General features: G+C 39.4%; 1 pseudogene; it reads left to right on the top strand.

Annotated features, from left to right (window-relative positions):
* LOC122084314 overlaps positions 1–9476 on the top strand; it is a 28947-nt pseudogene extending 19471 nt beyond the window's left edge.

Genomic DNA, 9476 nt, shown 5'->3' with positions numbered 1-9476 from the left:
TTTTTTTTTTTTCTGTTCGATCCTTTGTAGTGGCATAACAATCCTCTCCCGTGCTGAACTAGGTGCATTGAGTATCTTACGGTTAAGAGCACTTTGGGGTGAGAGCGTGGAATCCTCTGCAAGGCGCCAGCCCCTAAGTGAGCATCGGATGACTTGGAGCAACTGGCACACACCCCAAGGCTTTATATAATAAAAGATTGACCGAACCAGATCAGGAACAAAACCGACCAAGACGAACTTTGATTAACGGTTTGATCCATTACCAGCCCAAAAACCAGCTCATCCTGACCTAAACCGGACCGAACCGACGCTTGACACCAAAACAGTTGCCGCTAACGTTCTCAAGAACACGGAAAGTAATGGTAAAGTTTCAGTACAGTGCAGACGGGATCCAACGGTAAAGAGCTCGAATGCCCAATGGTCATGGTACCTAACTTAGCATTTCTACTTGCAGAAAGCTACGTTAGAACTCAACTGAGCGATAGCAACATCAGATACCCAAAACCTAGAGATGGAAAGCTGGAATGTCTGGTTTACTGTTATCAGCCGCTCAAAAAATGCTTGTAAGAGGAAAAAATCTTTCATGTTTATGAGATCAAGTAACAAATGTACAGGGAATCCAAGATCCAAACTCCCTATTGCAAATCCTTTTTGCGCAATTCAAGCAGTCAAGCATGGAAGTTTACTGAAAGCTAACTCCTTTGAAACCCAGTTCTGAAGTTGCCCAAATCTGTGGATTGGTAAGTTAATTAACTATTGCATTAGGAGGAATTAACGTATTATGAACTTCGAAGCTCCGCTTTGTTGTTTGGATACGCATGAAGGATTCCTTCAAAAGAAAAGTAAAAGAGAAAATAAAGTAAAAGAGGGGAAGAAGGGACAAATGACATAAGTGTCTTCTGAACTCATAGGAAGTTTGTTTATTTGGTCGGTTGGTTGGGTCCCGCGCTTTCTGCTCTTGAAATCCTAATCTTCAAGCCCAATACTGCAAATAAAATGAGGAGGTTCCCCAGATGCTGCTTCACAGGTCCGATCTCCGATACCCATCGAACCCAAGAGCATTTTCAGGTAACCCATTTGTGTGACTATCCATTCTCTGCTCAATTTCCCTAGGCTCATTTTCCTTTCTGCTTCTTATTCAGTTCTTCGCTAGAAACCCAGATAGAAAATGGGGAGTCCAAAGAAAAACAATCCCAACAACTCCGAGTCTGAGGTATGGGTCGTTCATTGTTCATTTTGGTTTTTAATTGCTTTTTATATCTTTTCCACGGCTTGCCCAATTGCTACGATGGATCACTAACTGGTATATCTTTCTCTGTGGACTGTAAACTTGTCTCACCTTTCAATATGGTCTTTGGCCTATTGAATCTTAACCTTTCTTTGGACATGTTAGTGTTTCGAGGATGATGGGGAGCTATGTTCGTGAGAAACACGTCCTTAGGCCGATGTTTACAGTGTTAGAAGTCGAACTGCTAAACCTTACCTCTGATCAGTTTTCTGGTTTTTTCTACCATCAGCCTTGAATTCTCTACTCACTGACAATGCTTTCTTTTAAGAGTACCAGTTGTTGTCGGAACAGGGTTTCATGTAGACAAATTGTTGGGTTGAAGTTTTGTTTAGACGAGAATACTATTTCCAAATTCATCTCCAAGAGTAATGTTGTGGACATCATCATCCTGAACCATGACTTCTCTGGAAAGCTGCATTCTTAGCAACCCATTGGCTGTGATGGGTTTGTTGTTTCAGGAGAGTCAGGTTACCTGGAAGGAGTCCCTGTGAAATCTGGAGGAAGCCATGCTGTTATAACAAATAGGAAGGAATGCTAGCAAGCTTGAACAATATATTCCAAGCAGGTTTGACGTGAACTGTTTCTGCCTTCATCAGATTGCCAGGGCCTCCTCAGGAATCAACTGTAGTCCTAGCCACATTGAGACTACAGCACCCCGGTTCAGCTACTAGTACTTGTTTGTTGGAAGGTATTAGAATTTCTTTTTGGGTTAAGGTGGCTTGGCTGTGTTGATGGCATTTCATCCATTTCAGAGCCTCTGCATTGAAGGAACGATAGGAGAAGTTAGAGGGGACTTCTGTCTGGAAACCATGCCCATCCAGGTCGTTTTTTACCTGGAAGGGCCTTCCCCTGAATTAGACGTGCTCATAGATTCCGTTGTGGTTTCGTGCTCTAGTCAAGAAGCTGAGTTACCCATATTGATTGGATTTCTCTTTTCCAGTGATGCAGATTATTCACCCAATTAAGCTTGTTTTATTAGGAATAAGTCTAGGGTTGGGTTGTATGTGTATTGGGCCTTCAGTCCATGTGGCTTGGAGTGTATTGGGCCACTTTTATGGGTCTAAAAGAGGGGCTTTAAGATTGAGTACAGGATTGGTAGTTAGTTTCCCTTTTAGGTTGGCTTGATGGGGTTTATTTAGTTTCTAATTTCAACATTATTTAGTTTCCAAATTCAGTACTTAGTTAGCTTCTAATTTCAGTACTTGTAATTCTTAGTTTCTATTTCCAATTTTAGTAACTAGAAGAGTTTCTATTTTCTTGTAACCCCATCATTATTATAAATAAAGGAGAGCTCTCATTAGTAGAGCCACAATTTTATGAATGAAAAAAAGAAGCTTGTTGCCATAGTTTTTAAGGCGCTAGTAAGGCGACGCCTTTCCAGCGCCTTGGCGCTGATGCGGTCTAGAGATGGTAAGGCAGTGCCCCGCCTTATGTGAAGTGGCGCCTTATGGGTTTTTTTTTTTTTTTTTTTTTTAACACATTTTAAAATTACTTGATGAAGATTCCAAATATAGATTTTTTATTGGTAGGTGTATGGTTTTGTTAACACTTGAGATGTATGGGATCAGCTTTACTCCACCAAAAATAACCAAAACAAACAAAACAAAAACCCAATTCACAAACAAGGTTTGGATTTTTTCAAGGGTTTTAAGAAAGGGCTTTGAGAAGGAATCAAGGTACAAGGAAGAACCACTGATCCAGACGACCATTTTGCTCTGGCAGCGGTGAGCTTGCTCTGGTAGCGGTGAGTTTCATTCTTCTTTGACAGGAGTAGAAATATAGTGGATGACCTTAGGGCTTAGGCACTCATTTTGGCATCATAGAGGTAAGTATAATAAATACTTGTATTTTTTATGTCTTCTTTTCTTTATATTTATAATTTTGTTTCATAATTATGTAATTATATTAAATGTTAACATGATGATTGATGATTGATGATTGATGATTGATGATTGATGATTGATGAAGATGAACTTAGTTTATTCACTTTATTGATTTGTTTTCTTGATGAATATCTTACATTGGTATGAATATGAACCTTTAATATTTATTTAACATATGAGTAATACGATTCAACTAGGATTTGAGCCAAATAGATTGGTTTTATAAAAAAATTACACAAGAACGCTTTAGTCGATAAGGCGACGCTTTATGCCTGCCTTATCACTAAGGCACTTCGAAAGACCCTCAAACGCCTCCGTCGCCTTACCGCCTTAAAAACTATGCTTGCTGCTATGTCTTTGCTGGGACTGCTGTGTGTTTGATCACAGTGGAAGGGAGTGGTGTTTGATCCATTCAACTCCTTGCGGTGGGAAGCCCGGGACGATCTGCTACAAGTGTTTTCTTCTTCTTCAAGTATTCTTCTTCTTCCTCCCTCAAGTATCTAAGGTACTACAGATCTGTCCAAGCTCTACAGGTATTAGAATCAATCACTCTCAATTCTGTCCAGAATTCCTGTTAGTTTCCTAATTGATTCCCTCACATCTGAAACACTTCCAGCCATCTTCTTGGACTGAAACTTTGGTCGAACCATCACCTTCACTAGGCTGAAACTCAATCCTAGTTTGGGCTGATTCTGACTATCAAATCTGGAAATATTTGAGATCTCTTGAATTCTGTCCTGTAGCAAAATCAACCCAGATTTCAGATCTATTCTGTTCTATTCTGATTTCTATGATTTACCATGGTTTTGTTCATGTTGGGTGGACTGTTTGAGACTTGTGTCAAACCCTACTAAGCCTTACTCATCAGATTACTAATCTGATCTGAGAATACCTAACCACTGACATCGATAGCTTGCTGGTTTATCCAATCTGGTCCTTCTATTCTGATCTATTGTACAGATGTTTGGGCTAATCATGGTTGTTCTTCTGATTAAAAGATCCTGAAGTTGAGGCTTGGTTAGACCCCATCCTAGTCTCACTAATTTTCAAGTAAAGACTTTCAACGGATAAGGTACTCCAAAGTTGAGGTGCTAGCCAATAGTGTTAACTGACCAAGTACAGCCATACACTAGCGGACCACGTAGAACTATACAATGTTTATGAGAAGTAAAGCCTGCCATACATATCAAGATCATAGAGAACTTACATTAATTTTTTTGTCCACCTTTTGCATTTCTTTGGTTCAACCTTTGCAAGACTTCTGTTTCTTAGCCATTTAAAATTTCTAGTTAACTGATGCCTGAAGTATGCTCCACAATCTAAAATTATGAGCAAAGACACAGTGAAAATAGAGGAGTATTGAAATTGGGGATGAAGAAATATATGGAAATATTGTTGTGAGATGGCATAAATAATAAGTGCTCTGAAAGAAGCTGGGAGATTCTACTACATAATCAAATAGGAGCTCAAAAAATACATCTGTTGGCTGGAGAATTCTTCTCTTATGCTGTGAAAGCACATAGAGATGGAATGGATTTCAGAGGCTTACAATGGTTTAGAGACTCAAACCCAGTGAATTCAATATCGAGGGTCCACCCTCTAAACCCGAGAAATACTTTCAACTTTAAATCCTTTACTAATTGACACTCATTTTGGAGAGTTTTAACAGGCAGCAAAGAATGCTTGCTCCTTTTTCTTATACTTCTTCTCCCCCACCCTGTCCCAAAATAGAAGGATAACCTCAGAATTGCTGGGCATCTCACTTCCAAATTGATATTATATTAAATCTAAATGTTGATTTTCTCCTTGTTTTTGCTGAACAATTTCTAATACTGAATTGTAGTTCCTACTCCTATTCTAAAATTCAGTTGTTTCAAGTGAAAGAGACCAGGATAGGTTCATATGGCAACCTCAATGACAACATCATCCTAAACTCTGACTTCTCGCAAGGCCTGCAGTCTTGGCACCTCAATTGCTGTGATGGCTATGTTGTTTCAGGAGAGTCAGGTGGGGTCTCAGCAAACTCAGGTGGGAGATTTGTTGTTATCACAAATCGGAAGGAATTCTGGCAAGGCTTGGAACAAGATATCACGAGCAGAGTTTCACCTGGCTCCATTTATACTGTTTCTGCTTGTGTTAGAGTGCTGGGGCCTCTTCATGGGTCCACTGAAGTCCTAGCCACATTAAAACTTGAGTACCCAGGCTCAGCAACTAGCTATTTGTCTGTTGGAAGGTAGTACAATTTCCTTTTCATTGATGATGACTTGATATCACAGATCGTTTTAATGGCGTTTGTCTATTGCAGAACCTCTGTGACTAAGGACCGGTGGGAGAAGTTGGAGGGCACATTCTCATTGGCAACCATGCCCTATCGAGTAGTGTTTTATTTGGAAGGGCCTACCCCTGGAGTAGACCTGCTCATTGATTCTGTTTCTATTTCTGTTTCCTGTTCAAGTCTCAAAGAGTATGAGGTATCCTTTTGCTTAGATTTTTCTTTTCCAACCTGATTGTTTTTCTAGTAAAAGCTTCAGTATGCACTTGGGAAATTTGAGATTGCAATATGGGGGTGATATTGGAATATTGGGAAATATTAATAACTGCCAAAGTAAAGTGCACAAAGTTTTTCTTTTCATCATTCTGTTACTTATGTGTTGGTGCAAAAGCTCATATCATTTTAACATCAAACCAGAGTCATAGAAAACTTAACTTAAATTTTCTCCTTTCTTTTTGGGGGGTTTCTGCAATCTTTGGAAAACTTGTTGTAAGCTGTTTGAAGTTATGAGCTGCTGATCTAAGATATGTTTTAACCTTTATCTTGGAAGAGTGCAACCACAATGTGCTTTGCCGATGATGAGAACATTTTACTGAACCCTCGTTTTGATGATAGCCTTAACAACTGGTCCGGGAGAGGCTGCAAGGTTGTAATACATGATTCTATGGGAGATGGAAAAATACTCCCATTGTCTGGAAATTTCTTTGCCTCTGCAACTGAACGCACCCAGAGTTGGAATGGAATTCAGCAGGATATCACTGGAAGGGTGCAGAGGAAGCTTATGAAGTCACTGCAGTGGTTTGGATATTTGGGAACAATGTCACTAGTGCTAATGTACGTGCTACTTTATGGGTCCAAGCACAAGACCAGCGTGAACAATATATAGGCATTGCCAGGTTACCTTCCTGTGCTTTTCTCTTTTTATTTTCATTTTTAATGTCCATTGTAGCAGTTACTTTTATGTGACATTTTTGTTGCACCATGTCTTCTATAATCACAATCTATTTCAAGAGTTAAAAAGTGCATCATTTCCTACTGACATCATTATTTGTTCTAGACATGTCCCCTTAGTTTTTCTCAAATTGCTGAAGAGAAGTTGTTGCTTATGAAGTTCGCAGGCATGAGATAAAGAGTGGGTGCAGTTGCATGGAAAGTTCCTCCTAAATGGTTCTCCATCAAGAGTGGTCTTTTATTTAGAAGGGCCACCTTCAGGCACTGATATTCTTGTCAATAATTTAGTAGTAAAACATGCAGCAAAAGTCCCTCCTTCACCTCCACCAGTTATTGAGGTTTGTCTTACATGTGTCAACCTTCTTCTAAATGTGTATTGTATTTTTTATTTTTCCCTTTTGTCTGGGGTTTGGAAGATCTTTTGATATATATATATATATATATATATTTTTTCATATCTGGCTAGATTCTTGGTTTCGGAAGTCTGATCCAAGTGTATCTTTCTGCCTTTAAGTATTCCAAGGATTTCATCAATTTATTAATTTTTTCATTAATGGGCTGTGCCTCTTTCCTCTCACTTTCATCTCTCTTCCATTTCTCTTTTATCATTTCTTATTTTCTTGTCTTCATTTAGCCTATGTTTGGACGACAGTTTTCCCTACTTTGTTTTGTTTCATCATCATTTTAGCTCACCCCATTAAGTTGGGATAAGGCTGAGTTGTTGTTGTTGTTTGTTTTTGTAGAATGCTGATTTTGGCATTAATATAGTGGGGAACAGCGGTCTTGGTAATGGTCTTAATGCGTGGTTTCCTCTTGGTAATTGTACAATGAGTGTTGCTAGTGGCTCACCTCTTTTGCTTCCTCCAATGGCAAGAGATTCCCTTGGTCCCCATGAACCTCTTAGTGGCCAGTACATCCTTGTGACCAATCGTACACAATCATGGATGGGCCCTGCTCAGATGATCACAGATAAGCTAAAGCTCTATTTGACATATCAAGTGTCTGCTTGGATTTGTGTTGGTCCAGGAGTGACCACTCCTCAGAATGTGAATGTTGCACTTAGCGTGGACAACCAGTGGGTCAATGGAGGCGAAGTTGAAGCTAATGATGATAGATGGCATGAAATTGGGGGATCTTTTAGAATTGAGAAGCAACCATCCAAAGTAATGGTATATTTTCAAGGTCCTTCTTCAGGTGTTGATTTAATGGTTGCTGGACTTCAAATTTTCTCTGTCGACAGGCAGTCGAGGTTTAAACATTTAAAGAATCTCACTGATAAGGTAATCTTGTTTTTAATTAAAATGCGTTACTTGGTGACTGATATTTGATTTTGCATGTTTAGCACAAGTAATATACGTTAGCATTTCAGAGAACCATAAGTTAATTGATTTTGTGACTCTGGTGTCTAAAGAAATTTGCTAGCGACCACAGAGATGGAAGTCACCTCTGGAAGTTTGAAATCTACTTGCCAGTTGAAATTATTTTGCCAAGTTATAAAAGCTAAAAATGGTTAAATGTTAATATAAATGTCAACAAATGTCATATATTATAGAAAACAGAACATTGCTCATGTTACGTCGTGAACTTTGAATACAATTTCTTTTTCTATCTTGAAGAACCTGATCATCGGCTGGGTGAAGCCCTTCCCAAATCACAGAATTTCTGTGTCCTGTTTCCCCGTTTTAACTAATATCAAATTGTGTTTCTTGCAGATACGAAAGCGTGATGTAATTCTGAAATTTACAGGAGCTGATGTCAAGAGTTTGCCTGGGACATCCGTGGATGTCAGGCAAACACAAAATGGTTTCCCGATTGGATCATGTATCAATAGGACAAACATAGACAATGAAGACTTCGTCAATTTCTTGGTAAAAATTTTCAACTGGGCTGTATTTGGAAATGAGTTGAAGTGGTACTGGACAGAGCCACAGCAAGGTTACTTCAACTAACAGAGATGCTGATGAGATTCTGGACTTGTGTAAGAGTCATGGCATCAAGTGCAAAGGTCACCGCATCTTCTGGGAAGTGGAAGGCTCTGTCCAGTCATGAATCCAATCATTGAACAAAAATGACTTGATGACAGCTGTTCAGAATAGGCTTACTGGTATTCTCACACGGTACAAGGATAAGTTTAGGCATTATGATGTCAACAATGAGATGCTGCATGGTTCTTTGTACCAGGACAGATTGGGCAAAGATATAAGAGCATACATGTTCAAGACAGCACACCAACTGGATCCATCTGCCACCTTATTTGTGAATGATTACCATGTTGAGGATGGATGTGACACTAGATCTTCTCCTGAGAAGTACATTGAACAAATTCTCGATTTGCAACAAGAAGGTGCGTCTGTGGGAGGGATAGGAATTCAAGGACATATCCATAGTCCAGTTGGACCTATTGTTTGTTCTGCCTTAGACAAGCTAGGAATACTTGGTCTTCCAATATGGTTCACAGAGCTAGATGTTTCATCAATAAATGAATATGTTAGAGCTGATGACTCGGAGACTATGCTTCGAGAAGCCTATGCTCATCCTGCTGTGGAAGGCATCATGTTCTGGGGATTCTGGGAGCTGTTTATGAGCCGCGAAAATTCACATTTAGTGGATGCAGAAGGTAGTGTTAATGTAGCTGGAAAAAGGTACCTTGCTCTTAAGGATGAATGGCTGTCCCATGCTCGTGGGCACCTTGATGATCAAGGAGAATTCAGATTTAGAGGCTTTCATGGGACTTACTCCATTGAGGTTACCCAGACGAAGACTACTACCACGAAGACATTTGTTGTTGACAAGGGAGAGTCACCACTTGAATTGACCATAAATTTGTAATTTAGATTATTGACCAATGGATCCAAATAAAGAGGAGCATCATTCTGGTTATGTTCCATGCTTATATTGTGGATGGAGTAAAACAATGTCCTGTTGGGTAGCCTAGTGTCTCCTTGTCATGGACTGCAGGACAGTAATGTATATGTGAATGGTTTTCTACATGAAACTTCTATAAAGGTATTGCTTTATATCATCTGTTGTCACATTCAGGTAAAGAATAAAGAGAGATTCCAATATGTGGACAGTTGTAATA

This window comes from Macadamia integrifolia, chromosome 7, assembly GCF_013358625.1.
Source record: "Macadamia integrifolia cultivar HAES 741 chromosome 7, SCU_Mint_v3, whole genome shotgun sequence".
Lineage (NCBI taxonomy): Eukaryota > Viridiplantae > Streptophyta > Magnoliopsida > Proteales > Proteaceae > Macadamia > Macadamia integrifolia.
Note: the sequence above shows the minus strand (reverse complement) of the source record. Positions and strands in the feature narration are given on the sequence as shown.